Genomic DNA, 24,844 nt, shown 5'->3' with positions numbered 1-24,844 from the left:
GCTATAATCAAGGGGTTCCTAGCCAGGGACTAAGCTGGCCTTGGCGTTTTGCAGTAGCCTGTTCATCTTCAGAAGCTTCAAGGCTCTACCTTCTGAGGTTGCAGTGTGCTCTCTGACCAACTGGGTATGAACGATATACTAGCCCACTGAACAAGCTGAGACCCTTAGATCCTGTTTCCAAGCCTGCCTTGGAATTCAAATCAATCATAACTTCTTGTAAGGTCACTCTGCATGCTTTGTCATTAGTTTTTCTATATTATCAACAAGGGTATTTAAGATGTCACTTTAATAGAATCGCTATGCCTAATCAATTCAAGTCTGCAAGCAGTTATTTGACTAACTACATGTTATAGCCCAACCTAGTTGCTAAAAAATGGTAGCATTAGAGATTGTATTGGGGTGCCTGGCTGGCTCACTTGGTTAAACGTTCACCTTCAGCTCAGATCATGATCTCACGATCTGTGAGTTTGAGCCCTGTGTCAGGCTCTATGATGATAGTTCAGAGCCTGGAGCCTGCTTCAGACTCTGTCTCTCTCTCTCTCTCTCTCTCTCTCTCTCTCTCTGCCCCTCCCCCACTCACACTCTGTCACTGTCTCTCTCTCTCAAAAATAAACATTAAAAAAATAAAAAATAAAAAGAAATTGTAGGCACTATAGGGCACCTGGATGGCTCAGTTGGTTAGGCATCTGACTCGATTTCGGCTTAGGTCATAATCTCATGTTGTGAGATTGAGCCCACTTCTAGCCCTGAGCTGGATGTGGAGCCTGCTTAAGATTCTCTCTCTCAGTCTCCCTCTCCTTCTGCCCCTCCCCTGCTCTCTCTCCCTCTCTCTCTCTCAAAAAAAAAAAAAAAAAAAAAAAAAAAAAATTGCAGGCACTTGCTGTGTCCCAGCCATTTTATTGCATCACCTTAGCCAGTGTAACAATGTATTTAACCAGGAGGGTCTGTACTATTGAGTTTAAACCAAATGACCAGTGTAAATGTAAGTCTTTATCTCCAACAGAAGACTTACAGTGACATAAGAAAAAATATGGCGTGCCTGGGTGGCTTAGTCGGTTGAGTGTCCGACTTTGGCTCAGGTCATGATCTCACGATCTGTGAGTTCGAGCCCCGCGTCGGGCTCTGTGCTGATCGCTCAGAGCCTGGAGCCTGTTTCGGATTCTGTGTCTCCCTCTCTCTCTGACCCTCCCCCGTTCATGCTCTGTCTCTCTCTGTCTCAAACATAAATAAACGTTAAAAAATTTTTTTAGAAAAAATATGACACAACGATAGTACTGCTGTAGACATTAGCAGTCAGATACGAGATGTCATCAGCTAGTACTAGATTTGGTTTCTCTTGTTTTGTGGAGGATTTCAGTGTTTGTGTTTGTGAACAGTGTTGGTCTGTTGGTTTTAGATTTTGTCATGTCTTTGTATGGGTTTCCTATCAGGAGAATTCTGATTTCTTACAGTGGATTGAGAGGAGTTCCCTGTACTTCCCATTTCCTGTGCAGGTTTGGTATTTTTTCATTTTTAAATGATTTTGTGAGGCCGTCTAGGCCTGGAGCTCTCTGTGGCAGGCTTCTAAATTATGAATTCAGTTTCTTTAACAAATATGGGTAGGTTCCATTTCTTCTGCTGTCAGTTTTAGTAATTTATATCTTTTAGGGAATTTGTCTATTTTATGTAAGCTGTTGAATTTCTTGGCATATGATTGTTTATAATATTCCATTATTTTTCATTTGCTATCTGTAGGATTTTTAGGATAATCCTCTTATTTCCTCCACAATTCTGGTAATTTATGTCTTCTTTCCTTTTTTATTGATGAAATTCCTACAAATTTATCTGTTTCACTCCTCTTTTCCAAAACCCAGGTTTTAAAAAACTTATTTTCTCTATTTTTTTTACCCGTTTACTCTTTGTTTCTGTAATTTACATTCTTAATTATTTCTTTGATTTTTTGGGGGCTTAACTTTTTCTTCTTTTACTAGGTTCCTAAGATGGAAGCTTAGATCATGGATTATTGACTTCTCTTATTTGTTTGTTTGTTTATTTAGAGAGAATGAATCCCAAGCAGGCTCCACACTGTCAGTGCAGAGCCCCACATGGGGCTTGATCTCATGAACCATGAGATCATGACCTGAGCTGACATCAAGAGTTAGACACCTAACTGACTGAGCCACCCAGGCATCCCTAACTTCTCATATTTTTAATATAAGAAGTTAATGCTATATTACCTCTAAGGACTGCATTAGCAGCATCCCACAAATATTGAATTGTGTAGTTTTGTGTGATGATGCTGTAGTTTTTGTATTATTCAGTTAGATTTTTTTTTTTTATTATTTCCCTTAGGATTTCTCCTTTGATCTTTGGGTTATTTAAACACATATTGTTTAATTCCCAATATTTGGGGCTTTTCTAGATCTCTTTTTCCAATTTCTAAATAAATTCCATTATGGTCAGAGAGCATACTTTATGAGTTAAGTCCTTTAAAATTTATTGAGATTGGTTTTATGGACAAGCATATGGTTTATCTTGGTAATGTGCACTGTGAGTTTTAAAAGAATGTGTATTCCACCCTTTGGGGTGAGAGTATTCAATAAATATCCATTAAGTTGATTTGGTTGATGCTGTTGTCTAACATTTCTATATTTTTCCCAATTTTCTGGTTACTTGTCGTTACTGAGAGAGAGGTATTGACATCTCTAGCTGTAACTGGGATTTGTCCATTTCTCCTTTCAGTTCTGAGAGTTTTGACTTCAAATATTTTGAAGTGTGATTTATTGTATCCATATTTAAGGGTAGGTTGTTGGGTTCTCTTTATAAAATAAGCTTTTTCTCATGAAGAAATAATGCTCTTTGTCCTCAGTCATATCCCTTGTTTCAAAGTTGTGCCTGCCATAGAGTTGTGCTATTCAGACATCCTTTCCAAAAAGTAGTATACTTAGCCCATGACTTTAGCTGCCATACTTTTGGGATCTGCCACATATTTCAGCTGTAGCTGTGCTCTCCCCAGGACACTCCCCATTCGTGATGGAGCACAACAGGGTACTAGAGTTGGGCCATTTTTGACCAATGCCAGCTCTTCTACTGAGCTGTATCTGCTGGGGACTGCCCATCAGCCTGGCTGAGACTTTCTCCCACTTGCACTGCAGCCTGAGGCCCTCCCGACCCAAATCTTCTTTCCCCTTCTCTCCTTTCACCGGTGTCAGATCAGCAATCATATCTGAAGATCTTTCCCTGTCCAGTCCTCCTCTTTCTCACCTTTGTCTTTCACAGATGGTTTCCCCAAATAAGTCTCCTGAACCTCCGATTTAGTCTTGACATCTGCTTCCCTGGAACCCAAACTACCACAGAAGTCTGCTTTGTCTGAATTAATATGGCCGCCCTTAGGCTTAATATTTGTATGGTAAACTTAGTCCATCATTTTACTCTGTGTGTTTATAATTAGTGTGTTTCTTGTAGGCAGCATATGTGGTTGGGTTTAATCTACTATCTTTAAAAAAAATTTTTTTTTAATGTTTATTTATTTTTGAGAGAGAGACACGCACACAGAGTGTGAGCAGGGGAGGGATAGAGAGAGGGAGACACAGAATCCGAAGCAGGCTCCAGGTGAGCGGTCCGCACAAAGCCTGATGTGGGGCTCGAACTCACGAATCGCAAGATCATGACCTGAGCCAAAGTCGGACGTTTAACTGACTGAGCCACCCAGGTACCCTGGGTTTAATCTGTTATCTTGCTATATGTTTTCTATTTATCCCATCCGTTCTCTTTCTTGGCCTTTTTTGGGATTATTTGTGTATATTTTTTATATTCCATTTATCTCCATTCTTATAGCTGTTTGTTCATTATTTTTAGTGGTTACTCCAGAGTTTACAGTATTCCACTTTAGCTTTTCACTTTTCACCTTCAAATAATATATCATTCATGTGGTATGTAAGAACTTTATGATTTTATGCTTTCATTTTCTCCTTCCTATCCTTCATAATATTACTGTCATGCATTTTATTAAGTACATATGTCAAAAACCTTATAATACATTGTTATTATTTTTTGTTTTGAACAACTATATTTTAAAGAAATATAATAAGGAATGCTTTTATTTTACATATGCTCACATATTTACAAATTTCCACACTTTTAATTCTTTTGTGCAGTTCCAAGTTTCCATCTGGTATTATTTTCTTTCATGAAAAACTTGCTCTAACATTTCTTGTAGTACAGATCTGCTGGCCACAAATTCTTTGTACTTTTGTTTATCTAAGGTAGTATTTATGAAGTCTTCGTTTTTGAACGATTTTTCACTGGATATAGAATTTTAGGATGACCTTTTCATTTTTCTTTCAGCACTTTAAAGATGTCATCCAACTGCTCTTTGCTTGTATTGTTTTAATGAGAAGTTGGCAGTCATTCTTATTGTTGCTCTTCTGTTCATCACGTCTGTTTTTTCCACTCTGCTGCTTTTGATGTTTTCCCTTTATCTTTGTTTTGTATTATCTCTGTTGGGGTTCACTGAATTTTTTGGATTTCTGGTTTGTAGTTTTCATTGAATTTGGAAAAATTGCAGTCATTATTTCTCTATCTCATTTTTATCCTGTGACTCCCCCCCTCCCCCCCCCCCCGGCCCCCGCCATCCTAGGACTCAAGTAACATATGTGTTAGACCACTTGGGGTCATCCTGCACATCACTGAGACTCTGTTCATTTTTTGCAGCCCTTTTTCTCCTCTGTGTGTTGAAGTTTGACTATTTTCTGTATTGTCTTCAAATGTGCTGGTCTTTTCTGAAGTTAATCAATGTCCTGATAATTGCATCTAGTATATTATCATTTCAAATCATTTTTCATTTCTGTTGTTATATGTTGAGTATATTTATAATTGTCTTGTGTGTCAATTCCTCACCTCTGTCCTTTTGAGTCTGTTTCTATGTCTCATTTTCCTGCTTCTTTGTATGTATAGTTTTGTTTTGTTTTTTTACTGAATACTAGATCTGTGTTTTGTTTGTCTGCAGTAGCCTTTACTGTATGGTGGATTTAGCCCTACAACTCAACTGATACTTTAAAGTTTCATACTACTAAGATACTTCAGGGGTTAGGACCTGAATCCCCAGGCGCTGAACGTAGACTTTCTAGTCTGACTATTAAAAACTCATGTGGGGGTGCTTGCGGGGCTCAGTCGGTCAAGCGTCCGACTTCGGCTCAGGTCATGATCTCACCGTTCGTGGGTTCGAGCCCCACATCAGGCTCTGTGCTGACAGCTTGGAGCCTGGAGCCTGCTTCGGATTCTGTGTCTCCCTCTCTCTCTGCCCCTCCCCTGCTCATGCTGTCTCTCTCTGTCTCTCAAAAATAAGTAAATGTAAAAAAAAAAAAAATTAAAAACTCATGTGTCTCCTTGCTCTTTGCAAACTCTGTGAATCCTTTAACTTAAAGATCCTCACTTGGTTTTTGTCCAGCATTGTGAAGTTAACCCTGTTTATATGTGACTTACCATTTAGCAACAAACTCAGGGAGACCCATATATGGATTTCTTGAGCCCTTTGTCTGCATAGCTCCTTCCTGTCTTATACTTGTCCTAGAAAATTCCATCTGCCTTAGCCTCTGTGAACTCTGTTCTGTGTCCCCTTAATTCAGACCCCAGTATTCCTGGGTTTCCTGTCACTGCCCTGCCAGTCTGGAATGTGCATCCAGGATGGAAGCTGGGGTAACTACAGAGTTCACCTCAGTTGTTCCCTTTCTCTCAGGATCACATCTTGTACTTTCTTCTAACATTTATAAGCAGTTTTTCACATATTTTATCCAGTTTTCTAATTGTATGGCAGGAAGGCTACTGCAGTCCCAGTTAATCCATCATGGTGAGAACCAGAAATTTCAGTTTTTATGAATATTCTGGATGTTTTCTTTTACATAAGGTAGCCTTTGAGAACATTCTGTTGTTGAACAAGAAGCGATTTTTTGCAGAGATTCCAAGGCCATTTACTATGCCCTGGGTTGGCACAGGCTAAGATTGGACACAGCACTGTGGTTGGGCATTTCAGAAAGAAGGGGGTAAGGCAACTGGGAGATAAAGGGTGGCAGTGAGCCCTTTTCTTTCCAGGTACCCTTGCCCCAATCATAAATCAAGGACAACCTGTACATTCAAACTATTGCAAGAGAGGAGTGTCCTGGCTGAAAAATTCTGTATCTCTTATTTATGGATGGAACTTCCTTTCTCTATTGAATGTTCATGGCAATTTAAGTATTTATTTTTTTATATATATAATTTTTTTAATGTTTATTTATTTTTGAGAGAGTGAGAGAGAGACAGAGTTACAAGCAGGGGAGGGGCAGAGAGAGAGGGAGACACAGAATCCGAGCAGGCTCCAGGCTCCGAGCTGTCAGCACAGAGCCTGACGCGGAGCTCAAACCCACGAGCTGTGAGATCATTACCTGAGCCAAAGTCAGACGCTTAACTGACTGAGCCACCCAGGCACCCAAATTTAAGTATTTCTTTTAATCTTTTTCTTCAGCATCAGTGCTATTTGAGGACTTCTGAAAGCCAGGTGCTCTGTTAGGGATTTGTACTAAATCATTTATTTTTATAAAATGTCTCAGGAGGCAGGCACTAATATGACCTCTGTTTTATCCATGAGTAAAGCAAAGTGTAGAAGGATTAACTTTGCCCAAGCTCATGCAGTGTGCAAGTGGCAAAGCCAGTTGAACCTATGTCCTTCTTCCTTCATGCCCTGCACTCTTGATATTGAGGTATACGTTCCCCCTTAGTACACACTACCTTTGTACCATAGCTACTTCTATACCTGTCTTACCAGTTCATGAGTTGATTGAGAATAGGAACCCTATGCTTACACATCTTAGGTCTTCAGTGTTTAGCAGAACCCCTGCCTAGAGCAAGTTGAAAGGGAGAAAAGGAGGGGCAAATATCTTTATCTCTCACTTTGGAAAAGAAATAGTCTGATAATTAACTTGCTGTTGAAATACTTCCTTATCAATAAGACTGATCTTTTGGTGTAACTTTTTTTACTTACTTTCTTCATCATTAATCATAGGCGCTAGAGTCAGCTCACAGGAAATCAGCTGTCCTATAAAACAACAGATGGCAAAAAGGAAAAATTCATGATTCTTCTGTTGTGCAGTATATATGCCTACTTAATGGCAGACTTTGGGATAATGTGTTCCATGATGTTTGCTCCTTTTAGTCATACCTATAAATTATCTTCCCTTAGAAGATTTATTTTATGTTTTATAGCATAAGTGTTTATTAAAATAAGATACATGGTAGTCTCAAATAATAATATTAATAACATAGCAAAACCGTCCAGTCAGTAACTTGAAGTTATCTTTTTATTTGCTAGTCTAATACACAGTGATATCTTGATTAAGTCTGCCAGGAACCAGGGCAGTAAAGCTGTTCTACAGGAAATGGCTGACGGTACATCAGCATCCCCAGGGGAGGGTGTCTGGGCTTCCAGGTGGGTCTCCCAAAGGTTCTTCTTACATTAGATGGCTGTTGGATGGCAGTTTCCACAATTTGTTCTCCTCCCCCAGGGTCAAATGTACATGTTCCAGGAGGCATTTAAGCCACATCTGATAACCCTTGTAGTTGAACTTACAAGCTCCCTGTAGACTGGTATTTGTCAGGCTAGAGGCTACATGTAAGGTGAGAAAGTCTTGCTGCTGGAAACTGTCAAAAATCTATTTCAGAACTTCTTTAGAATCTGTAATTACTCAATTAAAAAGGCCTTTACCCCCAGGGAAGTTGCACGCGAAGTGATGGAGGGGATATGTGGAAAACAACGCGTCACAATGTCTGAAACTTTGAGCTCAGAAAAACGGAGTATCGGAACCTGTTAAAGGCAGGAAATTCTGTTTTTATTTGACCACCACGCTCTGTTCTTCAGGGATTCTTTCTCGTTGGCCAAAAGCTATACAACTTTCAGGTTCAGTGATTATGAAATGCTTCCTCATATTGCGGAACCAAAATGACTTCATTCAGAGTGAGAAACTTTAAATCTTTATTTTCCATTTTTATCACTTGCAAAAAGATCTGTATAAGCTCTTGTTCTGTCTATAAAGTCAAGAGAGCCAAGAGAGAGGGCAGGGAGGAGAGAAAAAGGGTGCGGAGGGTCCTATTTCCCAAGCAACGCAAGAGAACTCCTTAGAAGTAAGAGGGAATTATGTTTCACATGATCTTTTAAGATGCAGAATCTTTTCTCTCTTGGTAATTTTATAAGATGGACAAGTATCCACTAGAGTTGCTGTCTTCTTCATGCATGGTAGATTAATGGGCAGCCATCAAAGAATTGATTTTTAGTCTCTCTTAGCCTGAACTGGCCTGAACTGGCCTGAACTGGATTCAGGCAATGATGTGAAGGCTCAAAACTAAATCTCTTGTTTCAGATCCCTGAGACTATCCTGTCTCCCAGCATGTTGTTATGTTATATTAAACATTAGCAGTTGGATCATAAGACCCACAAGAGACCACACATTTGTATCCTCATTGTCTGGGTAATGCTTTTAAAAAAATCAATGAGTCCTTATCACATCCCACCACCACCGCTGGAGGACGTGAAGGGCACCAGAGGAAAGGAGTTTCCATTTTTAACAGAAACAGGCCTGAGGAAGTATTTTACGTATATTCTAAATTAAGCTAAACTCTTTGTCAGTGAATTAACTCATACTGATTTTGTACCTCATATCCATGTTGTAAAAAATCTGTACATTAACCATCTTCATATATTTGAACAGGGTGATCTAACAAAACATAGAGTTGTATTTATGTCAACTGTTGTTAAGGGCTCCAACTTGTCTTAAAATTCCATAACATTGCATTTTTCCTGGGATGTTTTTCTAGAGAAAAAAGTTGTGGTTCATTCATTAATTCAGTAAGTATTCGTTATAGGCTTACTGTGTGTAGAGCATTGTGGTTTATTTTGTCTGAAATTATGCATTTATCTCTTCATTTATTTAAAAACAAGTACTTATTGCAGGTTAATAAATGTTAAGTGCTATTCTTGGTCCTGGGAATCATTATTAAGTATTCATTACCAATGGGGAAGTCAGACAATACACAAGTAAACAAATGTATACATAATATAATTTTGGAGAGAGGAGAGGAGATGTATTAGGTCATTGCATTCAGCTACTAATGTCTGATACTATGTAATAGCAGCTGGGAAATTGGATGCCATGATGCAATGACAGCATGATCTTAACTTTTATATAAGGCAAAATATGGGGTCTTTTACAGTTATGAGGTTCTCAGAGTAGACACATAAAGTGCTTGTTATTAGTCCCATTTATTCAGACAAAAAAAGTGAGGCTTTGAGAAGAGAGATTGGATGAATTTCATATGGAAGGCCCAGGAAGATTGGATGAATTTCTTTACTTAAAGCTAGCAAATTGCAAAGGTTTTCTGAATCAACCTTTGCCTTCTGACAAATAGTTGCATGGTTTTTTGTCTGCATTACTACTTGATACATGTTGGAATAATTATCTACAAATTCTTTTGTTTCTACATTTCAGGTTTAAAATCTTTCCGGAGTCAAGACTCACCAAATCACTCTAGATACAGTGTGTTTGCTTTTGACTTTGGAAGTACTTTTAATAAAGCCTCCTATCTGCTTAGCTGGGAAAAGAAGGAAAGGGGGAGAGACTGTGTCCAAAAATTGCCCTCACACACTCCACGGGTTTTCATAAATCTCAGGCTTCTTGAGGCTGATTACACTTTGCAGTCTTCCTTAGGAAATGGGTGAAAATTGGAGCTGGGACACAAACAGGAAGGCTGGGAGGCAGATCTGTCCTGCAGGCACTATTTCTTTAAATAGTTACCGTGCAGTGGGAATTAGTTTACCACTTAGACAAGAAACTCCAATACCCTTTGTTTCTTGGCGGCTGAGCTGGAGGCAGCTAGTGCTGTCCTGTCCCGGAGGGAGAGGCAGTGCTCAGAGGGTGTGTGGTGGTGGATGTGGGCTGGAGGATGGCCTCCCCACCTCTGGGCCATGAGGACACACGGTCGCACAGATGTTCTATGCTTCTCCCTTAAGAATATCATCCGTGAGACTTTTAACCTCCTAAAAGGTAAGGTACAGAGCACTTCCTAGATCAGTAACTTGGGCTGCAGGCTTCTTTCCGCAGACTGATTCTTTTAAGAAGGGAGAGAAGAAGGTAGGTAAATGGTTGCTGTAGCTTTTTTAAAATCCATTTTAAGTGAATGTATAAGTGGGGCTTATGGTTTTATTAGTGGGTTATAGGTACATAATGTTAAGCGATTGTAAACTGGTTTTTTATCCTTTCAAAGAAGATTTTTGTTACAGTGTGGATGTAAGTTTCTAAAGCTCAACTGTAGGAGAGCACATAAGTACTGTTACTAATTTGGGAAGACTAGTTAAAATGGAATCTTAATAGATGCATAAAAATTAATGTCTTAGAGATCTTTTGATTCTCCTGCTTTTGAGCAGGAGCCTTTAAACTCCAATCCAGTCTTTCCTGATAATCATCTACTTTTGGAAACATCTCCTGAGGTAGCCTCCATTACCCAAGCAAGTGCTTCCACTCTTTAGTGGAATTCATGTATTTCTTTGGTCAGGCTTCTGAGTCTCTCCTCTTGTTTTCCACATTGGGAGAAGGCGCGCCAAGCAGAAGCAGCTGTGTTTGTGGCCCTGGTCCTAGAGAAGCCAGGTGGGTGGAGTGCCCATTATGTACGTGCCCTACATAAAAGTACTGTGCCTGCGACTTCTGTGTGCCACATTTGTCCATTTCTTCTCATCTTTTCCCGGCCTCCGCATACTCCTCCCTCAAGCACCTTCTTGGAGAAATCAGTACCTGTGTTAGAGCGTACCCTCAAAGCCATCCATTAGTCTGATTCACGGCAAGCAGAAGGTCTATTTCAAGAAACACAAATGCATGCTCTTCCCAGAAAGGATTCCACAGTGTCTATTAACCTACTTTCATGTTTAATTTTTAGAGCATTATTATCCACAGAGCCCCTTTGGCAGTGACCCCTTATTCGTTCGTTCTTTCTTCCTTTCTTCCTTTCTTCCTCCCTTGTTTTTGTCCTTTGCGTTGTCTTTCAGAGGAAGGGGAGGTATTAGGAAGGGTGGTTTTGTTGTTTATTTGAATTTCATTTCCTTCAAATTAGAATCATTTGCTTCAGACTGTTCTAGGTTCTTTTTAGTTAAGTAGCATCATCTTTTGTTTTGCCACTGTGTTTATAGTTTCTTTATTGTTTTAAAATTGTTTTACTAGTGTATTTTGTAATCAGAGGTAAATTCTACTTTAGCCCTATTGAACTGTCTTTTTAGATTGGAGTGTGGTAAGAAAGTCCATTTAGATGAAATACTGCTTTTCTTGTATAGTAAGTGTGTAGAGGGATAAGGGCTTTTTTTTTCCTTTTAGTTTTACCTTTAGATTTCAGAGTGTGGTAAGCAAAACCAGGGTCCCTCATAGGGGATATGTTTTCCAGCATAATGTCCAGGATGTGGCGGTAGCTTGATGTGCTCATTTGTTTGTGAAAATAATTGTATACTTCCATGCTTTGATGATTATTACTAAATAAGGGAGTCTTTCTTTTACTTTAAGTCTTGTAAGTAGTAAGGGATTTGTATTATATCTGGAAATTGTTGTTAAATTTGACATTCTATAATTTTGTTTTGATAGCCCCTAGAGTTCTGCATGTAGTAACTGCCCCCTGACCCACCCCCATGGTACATGTCCTATCTGTTACGAATTTTGTAAGGCCCTTGTTAAACTATAAACTAAGGGATCAATTGAATAGTAACCATTCCAATCAACGGCAAGTTTAACAAGATAAGGCTTGTATTTAACTTTGAAAATATAAAAAAGGACTTTATTTTTATGATCCTAAAGCTGAAGGAAGAAGAATCAGATGGAAAACAGAACAATGTTTAGCTTACCTAAGCAAGCAGAATCTTTAAACATAAGGAGCTCTGAAGAAAATGGGCATAATAATGAGCGGCTTTTTAGCCAAGGTTCCGGCAGAAATTGTAGAAAAGTAAAACCACTTACGAGATGAGCTACGAGGAAATCAGTACCCCTCTGCATTAAGTAGAATGACAAAGTGAAGTAACAGATTTACTGGAAGGCCTCCTACTGACCTGAGTTGAGCCCAGTGCAGGAATGTGTTTCAAAGCCCGTTTAAAACCCCAGAGGTGGTATTTTGAATCCATTTTGCTGACGTAAACGCAGACCCTGCCTGGAAATTTTCCAAAAGCAGAGTGTGAAGGCAACTCAGTCAAGATGTGCAATATCATTATAGTAAAGACATGGGGAAGCGATTCACCACCATCTTGGGAGACAGAGTGTAACAGCCCTTCAGCTATTCTGAAGGTGTAGTGTGACCTCGTGATAAGACCATTCACTGAAAGAAGATTGCACCGCGAACAATCGACACCCCCAAGTGCTTATCTGAACAGAAGGAAGGGGGGGATTGAGAAAAACGGAATGGTTTCTTAGTGATAGCGAAAGCTGTAGATTATTTCAGGGGACGACAACTATTGAGAGCAGTGTTTGGACAACGTCAGTGCAGATGAGATGGCCATTCATTGCCAGGGGACTTTAGTGATGAATAAATGATAGGTTTACAAAGCTCAGGGACCAAGCAAACTCTGCCCTCTGTAAGTGAGCAGAGTAAACAGATCTTGTCTCTGTTAGCTAGAAAGATTAGTGTACTTAATACTCTGTATGTTAAAGTATTTAATTAAATGAACACAAAGATGTAAACTTTTAAAGTTTCTCATGTGAATATACATAGTAGTAAAATTGGGGCCTTATATCAAGGGACATTTCCTACCCAGATGCACGTCACTCTGGTGGAGACTTTGCAAGAATCCAACCAGGTGCTTTACAAAAATCACTATTTTGGACATGGAAGGTCCATTATTCTGTTTAAAACGATAGAAAAGACATAATATTTCAGTTATTTGTGTACTAAAGCAGTACATAACTGTCTGAAACTTCTGGACTAAGTTCTTCCTGTTCCATGACTTACAGAGCTCATCCCAAATAATGCCTCCATGAACTTCAGAAGGAGAGCTGGAGATGTGGAGGCAGTAAGCCCACGGCAGCCCAAGCCTGCTGCGTGCTGGTGTAGGGCGTCCACGGGAACTACGTGACTGCTCAACACTGAGTGCTTCGTAGCAGTAGAATTAAAATGGACGCTCACAGACCGTTCACCTACTTGAAAAGATTCTTTTTAAATAATAGCATATTATATAGTAATTGTCTTACATTCTTTGCCAACCTCGAATTATACAGTAGGTATGAATCTTCTCGTATGTTTTAATTATAAAGCATGACAAGGTTTATCACTTTATCCATCCCTGGCTTCAGCTGCTCTCCCTCCCCCACTGCCTTATCCCTAAACAAAACACCCCGAAGCTTAGTCTCTTTTCAAATTAGGGAAGTCTGTGGATATCCCTCACCACTGAGAGGTTGCAATCCCTGCAAAACTGCTTTCTAACGTATAAAATAGAAGAAATCAGAAGCCAATATTAGATAAGCCCATTTTGAGCTTTTTCAAGAAGTGTCATTTCCAAAGTCTCAGAAATGTCTGAGCTATCAAAACATTCGCCACTAGCGACTTGTAGGTTTTGGTGGTAATGGTAGGAGTAGAATCATAGAGTGGTTGCAGGCATTTTATGAATACTGTTTCCTTTATATTCACGAAAAACTTCACGCAGAAATGGGTATTCACAGTTGACAGGTAAGGGGACTGAGGCAAACTGAGGCCAAGTGTCTTGCCCACATTTCATACAGCTGATGAGTGTCAGGGCAAGAAAGTGAACCAAAATCTGTTTGAGTCTGAAGCCTGGGCATTTTCTCCCACACGATGCTGAGTGAATGACAAAATTTGTTACTGTGTTTTCCAGTCCGGAGATAATAGGAAAACTCTTTGAGGTGTTGGTGGAAGTCACTGCAGGACTAGGAACAATCCAGGGAGGCCATTTCTCCTATTAAAGGCGCCCCCATATTCTCTGTTCTCTGACCATTCTGGTTTGTGTGTGTGTGTGTGTGTTTTAATTTTAGAGAGAGACTGTGTGGGAGTGGGAGAGAGGGGCAGAGGGAAAAAGAAGAGGGGGGAGAGAGAGCAAGCTAGCTCCATGCTCAGCATGGAGCCTGATGCGGGGCTTGTTCTCAAGACTGTGGGATCACAACCTGAGCTGAAATCAAGAGTTGGACGCCTAACTGACTGAGCCACCCAGGCGCTCTTGTTCTTTGATCATATTTACTTCCTTTTCTGACCTGTTCTCTTGAAGGAGAAGGTAGTATCTATTCTTCTTCCATGGTGTTATATATATACATTTTGGTGCTTCTTTGCACACGCATGCATGCACGTGTGTGTGGAGGGGATACTGTTGGAAGAAAAGAAGGGAAAGGATCACATTACCCTCTATGAACTGTACACATTTGAGAAGGAATGTGTTACAGAGAATTACTGTATGTTCTTAAGCCCTAAGTGGACTCACTGAGCATTTTCAGTAACCTGTTTACAATTCAGTTTACTGCAGATTTGGTTTTTTGGCAGTTACTTGACCACTTTGGATTGTAAACAAATTCATCTGTCAAAGTCCAGCTCACATTCCACACCTTCTTTCTCCCTTCTTCCCATCTTACCACTCCCCTCTCTCTGACCTCTTCTCCAAATTCCCGAAGAGTAGGTTCACCGTTTCTGTGTTTTAGTATTTATATACTCCCATGTTCAGCAAGGTGAGCTTTTTTTTTTTTCTTTATTTCTTTTAACATTTGTTTAGTTTTGAGAGACAGAGACAGAGAGCGCATGAGCGAGGAAGGGATAGAGAGAGAGGGAGACACAGAATCTGAAGCAGCCTCCAGGCTCTGAGCTGTCAGCACAGAGCCCAACGTGGGGCTCGAACTCATGAGCCGTGAGATCACGATCTGAGCTGAAGTTGGATGCTTAACTGACTGAGCCACCCAGACACCCCAAGGTGAACTTCCTTTTGAAAAGCATTATCTTGTCTTTGGCTAGCCTGTAGATGCCCATTGGACACTGATTGTTTCCTTTATGTAACTCAGTAACATCCCTCCTGTGTAGCTAACGTAGAACTGGCCTTTAGTATTAATGATTCATTGGTTATATTATCCTCTCATTGGTTCTATTTTTGTATCTATTTTGTATCGTGAGTCTTCTTCCCAAGACAGTTCTTGAAATATTTGGAGATCGTGATCATGCTTCTAAATTTCTCCAGTACTTTGAACATTTTTACGTATGGTACAGCTCCTTGACTGTCTGTCTTCATCAATCCTGCTCTGAATTCAGTCTCAACTGTCAACCTCTACCCTTTGAATGATGCCCAGAGCTGAATTCCAGTTCTGCTGTGTTTAGGATAATCATCTCCCCTTTCTGTGTGATACACTTCTATACTTCTATGCTGCTTACCTTCTGCTTAGTCTTTTTGGCATCCTTATAGAGCTTTTAGCTTGTACTGACCTTGAATTTGGCCACAATCTCTTCATCTTTTTCATATGAACTGTACTCTTGCCAGGAAGCAGTCATCCTAAACATGTACAGCTGAAGTTTCTAAATTTCATCTTCATTCCTATTAAGCTTTATCCTGTTAGTTTCAGTCCAGTAGGCCTCCCAGTGGAGAGTTCTTGATTTTTGGATTATTATCCAAAATAGTCTATTAGACGAAGTAAGGAAAATGATCTTCTGAGAAAAAAAAATTCCTAAGCTTTCAAAAAAAAAAATCTAATTAATCTTCCCAAAGAATGTCTCTACTCCTGTTACCTTGTTGAGAGAACTTTGCATAGACCAGTAGTTAAAACCCCATCGTGTCCTGTGGAAACTGAAGAGTTGTTACAGCTATGCTTTCTATTGTATCACCAGCCAAATCAGATTCCTTGTCCATCCCACCCCGTTGCCTGCACCTGCCTAGCTGTGTGACTTTGTTCACCAGAATGCACATTGTTCCTATTCCATCTCAACCAGTCAGCATCCTGCACATCCTTCTCCCTGAGGTCCTTCCGGAACTTTAATAGGGAGTAATTTCTCCTTCTTTTCAGTTCCCAAAGCTTGGTCTAAAACTCTTAACACGTACTGAATTCTACTTTAGGAGTGCAATATGTATGATATGGTGAGTGAGAGCAGAGGCTCTGGGAATGGATAGGCTGTGTGTAAATCTGGGTTGTACCCTTTATTAATGTTATATCATGGACTTGTGAATTTTTCTTTTAAACCTCACTTGTCATATCTGTAAAATGGAGGTAGTAGTGCCTGCTTTATAGGGTTATTGTGAAGATCGAACCAGTGAGTATGTGTAAAGTATTTAGAATGGTGCCTGGTACATAGTAATTGCTCATGATGGTCAGCCATATCTATGGTACTCAATAAATTGAATTTTGCTGATGAAGTTCAGAATAACTTATGGACACAAGTTGTTTTTTTTGTTTGTTTGTTTGTTTTAGGTTTATTTTTGAGAAAGAGAGACAGAGCATGAGTTGGGGAGGAGCAGAGACAGATGGAGACACAGAATCTGAAGCAGGCTCCGGGCTCTGAGCTGTCAGCACGAAGCCTGATGCGGGGCTTGAACTCACAAACTGTGGGATGGTGACCTGAGCCAAAGTCAGATGCTTGACCGACTGAGTCACCCAGGCGCCCCTGGACACAAGTTTTTGAATCCTCAAAACATGTCTGTCAGAGAAAACATTTGTAAATTTATGGAGACAGAATATTAGAGAGGAACATTTCTCTAAGGAAGCATTGTGAGATGATCTCCAACTAGTGGCCAGACTCACAGCCTTTTTCTTTTGCAGTCAAATACTAGTCAACATTTTTATAAGCACTGTGCACATTTACTTGTATCAAGTGCAGATAACCTGGAGAAATATGGTCTTCCTGTTATGAACTGTGTTTCTCAACATTGCAATTATAAAATGGTTAATTGCTCAAAGCTTAATTTTAATTTGTGTGCCCATGGGTTTATGCTGATTTGCATTTTGCTTAGTACAGCATGACAAAAGGCATTGTAAAGCATTTTTTCCCCTTTTATGAAGTATAATCTTTATTCCCTTGAAAAAAACGTCCTGGTTAAGCAACATCAGAAACTCATGCATTTAGCTGTTGGTATTTATCATGAGGATTAGCAATCTGTAGCCTGATAACTCACTCGGACCTCAGTACTTATTGAAGGTCTACCAAGAATCCTTTGTTGGGTGAGGTTATGTTAGGATGTTAAGAAGTAGAAGGTGAAATTTCTGTACTTAGGTATATTTGGAGATATAGCACAGTAATGAAGGTAATATAATATGGGCATATTATAGTTATGTACTCAGTGAATTACTAAGTCAGTGGCATAGAAAACTGGGTAGTAGAAGAGCCTCAACAGGATGTTTCTTAATTGCTACAAAACTATTTAAATTCTCTTTCCAAACTGTCTCTTCAAGAACCTCTAGAAACTAACGAATATAAGCCTTGAGGACAACAATTAACTAATAATAATATACTTGTACAAAGTGTTTCTTCTTTGAAAATTTACTCTTAGATATATCTGATGAGGAGGAAGTATTATAATAGGTAACAGATTATCTTAATTAGTTCTGATGATAACCTTATGTTATAACCATTATATATGGTTATGTTATAACCATTATTATGATGGTTATAACCATCATAACCATTTTTTTGAGACAAGGGAAGGTCAGGTCTCAGAGTGAACACATAAGTTACTTGTGGTAAATCTGTGATTCAGTTCACATCAGTCAGTCCAACTGAAAAGCCCTCTTTCTTAACCACTATACTCTCTTGTCATTGATTCCTGTTTACCAGCCTACTTAAAGGATCCCTTATTAGATTATTATGGATGAATTGTAGCAATTGTGATTGGAGTAGGGTAAGATGAGTTCGAAAAGGTAAGCTAAGGCAGGTTGTAAAGATACTTTTATACCGGCTAATGAGTTTGGAACAGTTTGGAACAGTTAACAAAAGAATGGCCTTATATAATTTTTGTTTAAGCAACCTTTGCAGATTTATGTAAAGGATGTTAAAATGGCAGAGCAAGATATTGGGAGACAAGTTAGGTGTGCAGTAGCTGACATATCATAAATTTGTATACTAGATATACAACTAAATTAAAAAAAAGATGTTTTGAGAGATGTGTCTCTCAGATTTGGCCCAATTTATGGACCTGTCCAGTATGGTGGGCAAAGATGGGGGAGGTGTGAAAAATGTCAGAGTTGTAGTGATGTGGTTCCTGAGGCTGGGGAAAAGGAGGGGCTGATTTTGGACATGATGAGTTTCAGGTAAAGGAGAACATATGAAGATGATTTGACATCCTGAAGAATCTGAGCTCAAGAGTGATCTGGCCAAAGAGTAGAGAATCCTCAGCCAGTAAGTGAAGCCACAACAATGGATATGGTCATGGGGAGGGGCTCAGGTACTGCAAGTAAAGAAATGTCGGAAGAGGATGAGGGACAAAACCCAATATTGAAGGTTTGACCCTCCTTAATGGTGTTTTAATCTGATGGCTACACTGTGGACTCTTTGATTGGAGTAGATGTTTCCCAATCTTTTGTCAACATGACTATAAGCTGTTCTTTATGTTGGCTTTCTTGGACAGGGGCTAAGCTATTAGCTGTTGATTTTTACTAGTATCACTCGCAGAGGATTGATCGACTCTGAACTTGGGAAATAGTTTTCTCTCTGTAAATTGACTAAAGAGTGGTATAGTCTGGAGATATGTATAACTCACTCATAAATCAGTCATTAGATGTCCCAGCTTTACTTTAGGATATTTTTTTCATAAAGTTTGCATATTACATTTCTAGTTTCAAAATAAATTAGTGCAGTGATATAATCCACATGAAATGTCCAACAATCCCTTAATGAACTCCAAGTTTCTTGTGAAACGTCTTGGAAACCTGACTGGTAGCTTCCTAGGCCCTAGAACTATATGAATGCTTTTATTCTATTGTGGTTTGCTCTTTTGGTAGTGAGGAGGAACTTCCCTGAAAACTGGCCATGTTGCCTATTCATAGACCGCTATTAGTGACCACCCAAGAGAGGTAACAATAGTGCAGGTAGCCTGGGGGAAATACCTGAGGCACAGGGCAAAGAGTTTTGGTTCTGGGGTCCTATTGCCTGAGTTTGAATCCTACATCTTACATCTGACTGACATCTTAGTCTTACCAGCTATGGGTCCTCAGATGAGTGACAAACTCTCCTTAAGCCTTTATTTTTTTATCTGTGAAAAGAAATTTTAATAGTACTGGTAATATTTTTCATAGAATTGTTGAGGATGTTCAGTAGGGATTTTACCGAATGTTGGGTAATTGCTGAGTATTATTGCACATCGACTAGGGTTACTTTCTTTTTTTTTAATTTTTTAACATTTACTTATTTTTGAGAAAGAAAGAGCATGCATGCACGTGAGAGGGACAGAAAGAGGGAGACAGAGAATCTGAAACAGGCTCTGCTCAATGAGCGCAGAGCCCAACACAGGGCTCAAACTAATAAACGTGAGATCATCTCCTGAGCCAAAAGCAAGAGTAGGCCACTTAATCAACTGAGCCACCTAGGTGCCCTGACTAGGATTACTTTCTCTGTTTTATTCTGTTTTAAATACCTTTGTGAGTGTTGCATTCTCTGGAAATGTTTTTAATCAGACTTTCCCGAATGTAATACAGTTCTTAACTATATGGTCCTGTGAATAATAGATTCTCTGATATTAGGGGATATGGCCCTATCACAGCAGTTCCTTCTAATGCATCTGGAAGACTACTTTTTTAGGATATCCCTCCTTTCCTTGTACAGAATCACTACTTCACATCTGTAAGCAGATGGCTGGCCTAACTCCGCAACTTAAGCAGGAGTCAGAACATCTGAATCCATCTGTTGAAATTATGGTGTGTTCATTTCCTTTCTCTCCAGCCCAGGTCTCAAAGAATGCTTGCCTGAGTTTTATAGTAGAGGTTTTTCATTTAATGTTCTTGCCATACAATCATGCAGACATAAGAGCCCAGGCCTTTTTGTAGGCCATCATAAATATCAAATTTAGTTTGGGCCCAGACACTATTGAAGGGTGCATTATGTACTGTGTATAAAAACAACCCTATATTTTGGGGGCACCTGGGTGGCTCAGTTGGTTAAGCATCTGACTCTTGATTTTGGCTCAGGTCGTGATCTTGCAGTTCGTGAGCTCAAGCTCCACATCGGGCTCTGCGCTGATGGCTTAGAACCTGCTTAGGGCTCTGTCTTCCTCTCTCTCTCTGCCCTTCCCCTGCTTGCTCTCTATCCTTCTCTCAAAAAAACACAACCCTACGTTATGTTATTGGTGAAATTCCCCTAAACTGCATATTGAGATAGATACTGAAGCTCTGCAAGTAAGCACATGTATCCTCCTTGGCCTGCTGATCAGGGCTATGGAACTTGCATGATAGAAAATGAATAATAGTCCTGGCAAGCTAGACATTTTCAGGAGTTACATATGTTTTTCACATTTCTTTGGGTAGAACCAGATTGCAAGAGCCTTTACCATTGCAGCTACTCGATTTTCATAAAACCAACATACCAACATAGTTCTTGTATTCTGGGCTCTCCATGTTGTTTTTATCAGAATGCTACAAAGTTTCAGTATATAATTCCCAGAGTCCCAGGGTAAGGGTATACTGTAATCCCCTAAACAGCCCTTTATGAACAATACCTGCCCCGGTTCTGGGGCAAAGGTCATGCTTGCCAGTCCTTGTGGACAGCAGAAATATTGGTCTCCTCGTGTATAGCGTTTTGAACATCCTCACTATTGGCAAAATGGGTTAGTTAGTTGTAAAAATTCATTTGTCAAGACTTATGTAAACCCCTGACAGTTCTTTATTGCTTCAAAATGACTGGCTAATGTGCATCTTTCTAACAAACCTCTAACAAACCTCTGACAGAACTTCATCTTGCTACAAAAGTAAGTCAAAGAGAACCCAAAATGTCACTGACGTGGAACCCAAGAGTCCCTAGTTTATATAAAAGAGATTTTTATGAACTGGAGTTGTTTGGTAAACTGCAGAAAAAATAAGAGGCTGCAGCAAAACTTTGGAAAGGAGAGGTGAGCAGAGGGGTCAGGCCCCTCCTGTGAGCAGCGGAGCTGGAAGCATGTTGACTCGTGTAAGCAGGGACCGATGGTGCATTCCATCTCTCAGGAAGGACCAAGGACCTGCCTGAGCCCACGTGCTTCCAGGCCGGGCCCTCTTCTTGAGCCTCGGTTGGACCTATAAAGCTACCCCAGCTCTAAATTAGAGCTCAGGTAAAAGATCCAAGGTCAAGGCCAGATGGCCAGCCAGAATCTGCTCCTCTGGTATTTGCAGAAGTCAGACCATGGGGCTGCTGCTTCTGGGTACAATTTGACCTTAGCTGAATATTCACATATAACATTAAAGAAATGGAGGCTGAGGAAAATCAATCAGTCTTGTAATGCACATGAATTTCACAGTCACAGGATATAATTTTCTTCATTTCTGGCAATGAAATTTATATTCTAACTCTAATCCCCCATTTCTGACAGATAGCAGAAAAAGTTAATCTAGTTACAGCCACAGCCAGTCTGCTCCATTCAATTTAGCGCTTTCTAAGTTTCTTCTGGTTAAGACTCAGGAATATTCAGGATCTTTCTGTCTCCCCTCCATCCCTTCCTTGTTGGATGTTGCTTTAAGTACTGCTGTAGAGGCAGTCAGGGGACCTGTGTTCTGAACTCAGCCTCCTCTCTTTCCCCTGACTTCTCAGAGCCCCAAAGTGACCCCCTGACTCTGATGGAATTGGATGTGGAGCTCCTCAGATACGTCTATGGTTCTGTGGGCATGGGTGTACCTCCCACCTGGATCCTTGTTATGAACTACCTGCTTGGTGGCCCCTGCTATCAGGACCTTTATCTCCAGCCAGATGGAGAATCAGTCACTCTCCTCTTTCTCTCTGTCAACTAAATCAGCACCCCTAGGCAGGACAGACAACTCCTGACTGCCTTAGCTCACCAAGCTCATTCCTACCCATTCTTACTGCCCTTGCCACACAGGGTGTCTCTGCATCTGCCTCCCTTAACAGTTAAAGAAGGGAGGCAGAAAGCACACATCCTGCTAGATCCTCCCAAACTTTTGTGGGAAACCTGTGCTGACCCCAAATCCCACTCTGATACACTGGAGCTTTATTTTGGGGACAGATCACAGAATGCATGGTCTGATGGCCTATAATACTCTTTTTTTCTCTCCAAATTTTTCCCATCTTCCCAGTGTAGAATGGAGTGGTAAGAAAACACATAACACATATATACACACACACGTGCACACACACACGCGCACACACACACACACAAGAAACAAAAAACTTGTTCTGCCAGTTTATATCTCTTTTCAAAACAACTTTTGTCTTTCATTTGAACTGGAACCAAGAATTTGAAATCTTTGTTTGCCTTTTTTTTTTCTCCTTGCAGTTTCCCCTGGGGCCAGTGGTGAACTAACTACCCCATATCTCTTGGAATATGGGTTTAGGGAAGGGGGTGGAGATGGTGAAGAAGGACTGCGCCAGTCGACATTGTATCATATCCTGGCAAAGGGCACTCAGATCTGACTCATCAGTCGGGATCCAGATTGGGCTCTCACTTCTTAAGATTCTGGGCATTTTTGGCTGACGTCACACCTTGGAAGGACCGTTGTGTTTCATATTGTCCTACTGTTACTGATGAGGAACAAAGCACATCCCTGGTGGGGGGTGGGGGCTGAAAAGACACTGGTTTTGCTTTTTAGGGTAAAAGAATATGGGTTTTTAACATGTTGAAAACCCAAAGATGAAGATGTCGCTCTTTCCATTTCTTAATGTTTCCCTAAGAGCCTTGATTGAAGCTTTAATGAGGAATCTAATATGTGTATGTACATGTATATACTCATACACACATGCATATAATTATAATTGAATTTCTCTTCCAGACTTCTGGTTGGGTTTTCTTAAGAACTATTTAGTCATAGTGCTTACTGTTTCTAGTTTTCCTTGGGTCTGCTTTCTTCCCCAAATCTTGGAAACCTACCAGTGATATTGCATTTAAATTCTAAAAAGGATTTGGAGGATTTTAGATAGCGTGTTTTTGAAACCAGCCCCCACCCCCAACCTGCCAGTCCTGTTTCTCCAAGGTCTGTAGGGGCCACTGTGTTCTTAAGTTCCAGAGCTGGTCTTTTAATGCCTTCCCAGCACTTCCTTTTTGCCTCTGCCTCAGGCATTCAGCTTGTTTTTCTTTTATCTTTAAAGCTGCCCCTACTTACCAAACTCCTTGAGGTTCTTTTCTTCCTAAAGATTGCCTAACAGAAAGCAACAGGGATTCATGGCAGTCTTTTATCTGGAGCCCCCTTAGACAAGGCTTACTCACTTGTAAGGGTATTTACTTTTAACCATAGGGAATAATAGCTAAATTGGTCAAAGTTCCTCTGCTGGATAGCTCCCTGTGCCTTCCAGTCTACTCTCCCTTCTTTCTTGTTTTGGGGGTCACTTACAACCCCCAACACCCACCCACCCCCCACCCCCCCACCCCCCCCCCCTGCAACCTTGCCCTCAAGGTCCCAGTTGGGTCTGGCCAGGGGAAATCACCGTAGGGTATCAGAAGCTAGGACAGGAGTGAGACTTCTCACACTCTGGGAAGTATCTGTGTTCTACCTAAGATACTTGAGAACACTGCTCTTCCTGTCCCAGCTCCAAAGTTCTTTAGTTCTGGTAACCTCTCTTTCCTTTTCCCCCTTTTGTTTTGGTCTGGGGCTGATGATGGCTCATTCTCCCAGTCGCTAGCCTTAAGTTCCTTAATTTTTTTTTTCTTGCTGGTATCCCTTAAGCTGCTCATATCTTGGCAAGATCTCAGTTTCTCTGTTTGAGTTTGCTATCTGCTTCCTCCCAGGACCTCAAATTGATGCAGTTACAGATGTTAGAGCACAGGTCCCAGGCCACCTTGCTTCTTGAGGTGTGTCTAAATTGTGGACCTGCTGTTTTTGTAACCCCTGGGAACTTTGTTAGACATGGAGACTCTTAGGTTCTGCCCCAGACTTCTGAATCAGAGTCTTGAATCAGAAGCATTTAACAAGATTCTCAGGTGATTTCTCTGCACCCTAAAGATTGAGAAGCCCTGCTCTAGAAATAAGTTTCCTCCTAAGGGAGTAAGTAGCCAGGAGCCCTGTTGGGTTTAAACTTGCTTGCTCTTTCATATCTAGGGAAAGTCCATAACTCCCCTTGCTTCTCCTGCCCTGCTCTCAACCTTCACCCCACCCTCCATTCCATAACAAGACTCACATCCATTATATCCCTCTCCTTATTTGTTCATGTAATGGGTTATTAAACCCATTCTAAAGTCCAAGTGTGTACTGTCATAGATGTTAAGGGCACAAAGAATGAGGCACCGCATGCCTGCTTTCAACTGGACTTAGTAAAGGAATGAAGACATGTTCATAGTCAGTGCCAAGACAGCAGGAGATAGGAACAAAATGAGGTGGAAACAAAGGCCAGAGTTACCAAACTAAGTATGAATACGCTTGGTGAATGTGAGGAAGTTCCCCTGTAAAATCCTGTGAAAGTATCGTGTTTTCTGATTCTAGTCACATTTGACAACCTTGAGTAAAGATACCTAATTGTAATCCCCTGTCCTCACACTTCATCCTAATGTCACATATGACAAATAGCAGTGTCTCTCCTAGGAACCGTCAGCAGTCTGTGGAGTCAGAGCCATTTGTATTGATGCTTACAGACAAGCAGGGCCCTAAAGAAATTAAGGGGCTGATTTTTTCTGGAAGGAAATTCATGGAGAAAAAAAACCCGTACTAATTACCTCATAAGCTGTTCTTGGAATTAATTTCACTGCTTGTTAAAGAATCTAAAGCCCTTTTCATAAGGG

At 40.4% G+C, this 24,844-nt stretch overlaps 1 protein-coding gene across 9 annotated transcripts in view; it reads left to right on the top strand.

The window, feature by feature from the left end:
* ARHGAP28 (Rho GTPase activating protein 28) overlaps positions 1-24,844 on the top strand; it is a 240,748-nt gene that overhangs the window by 74,135 nt on the left and 141,769 nt on the right. The window contains exon 1 of one of the 9 annotated variants that reach the window (XM_027068531.2): positions 5,335-10,049. The exons of the other annotated variants lie outside the window; for them this stretch is intronic. The gene's annotated coding sequence lies outside the window, so the exon portion shown is untranslated. Of the gene's footprint in view, positions 1-5,334; positions 10,050-24,844 lie in introns of those variants that run through there. 9 annotated transcript variants of the gene reach the window in all.

The sequence above is a fragment of the Acinonyx jubatus genome, chromosome D3, assembly GCF_027475565.1.
Source record: "Acinonyx jubatus isolate Ajub_Pintada_27869175 chromosome D3, VMU_Ajub_asm_v1.0, whole genome shotgun sequence".
NCBI lineage: Eukaryota > Metazoa > Chordata > Mammalia > Carnivora > Felidae > Acinonyx > Acinonyx jubatus.
The sequence above is the reverse complement of the archived record's forward strand: the minus strand, read 5'-3'. Positions and strand labels throughout refer to the sequence as shown.